This window comes from Humulus lupulus, chromosome 2, assembly GCF_963169125.1.
Source record: "Humulus lupulus chromosome 2, drHumLupu1.1, whole genome shotgun sequence".
NCBI lineage: Eukaryota > Viridiplantae > Streptophyta > Magnoliopsida > Rosales > Cannabaceae > Humulus > Humulus lupulus.
The window spans coordinates 152,650,435-152,651,150 of NC_084794.1; the positions used below are offsets into that span (position 1 = coordinate 152,650,435).

Sequence of the window (716 nt, forward strand, 5' to 3'; positions counted from 1 at the left end):
AAGACCACCGGCTGTGGAGGCCAATAATTTTGAGATTAAGCTGGTGATCTTGAAAATGGTGCAATCCACTGTCCAATTTGGTGGTTTGCCTTCTGAAGACCCCCATATGCACTTGGCTAATTTCTTGGAGTTGTGTGATACCTTCAAGTACAATGGGGTCAGTGATGATGCTATAAGATTGAGACTCTTCCCATTTTCTCTGCGGGATAGAGCTAAGAGCTGGTTGAACTCGCTGCAGGCAAACTCTATTAATACTTGGTAAGACCTTGCTCAGAAATTCTTGGCCAAGTTTTTCCCTCCCTCGAAGGCTGCTAAATTGAGGGGCGACATCAATAATTTTTATCAGATGGATGGGGAGTCATTGTATGGTGCTTGGGAGCGCTTTAAGGAGTTGTTGAGAAAATGTCCCCACCATGGAATAACTCAGTGGATGTTAGTCCACAACTTTTAAAATGGCCTATGTAGTACAACCCATACTATTATTGATGCTGCAGCTGGTGGTACTTTTATGAGTAAGAGTGCTACTGAAGCTTATGAATTGTTGGAAGACATGGCTACCAATAATCATCAGTGGTCTGATGAGAGGTCAACTGGGGCAAGAAAGGTAGTTGGGGTACATGAGCTTGGTGCAATTGCTGCACTGACAGCTTAAGTTGCTTCTCTGATGAAATAATTGCAGCAGAATGCTGTGTCTGCTAATGCTGTTCAGATGTCAG

At 43.6% G+C, this 716-nt stretch overlaps 1 non-coding gene across 1 annotated transcript; it reads right to left on the bottom strand.

Moving 5' to 3' along the window:
• Window positions 1-313: 313 nt before the first annotated feature.
• On the bottom strand, window positions 314-420 carry LOC133820082 (small nucleolar RNA R71). Its single transcript, XR_009886516.1, has one exon. It is a non-coding gene; the product is annotated as a small nucleolar RNA R71 (small nucleolar RNA).
• Window positions 421-716: the final 296 nt, after the last annotated feature.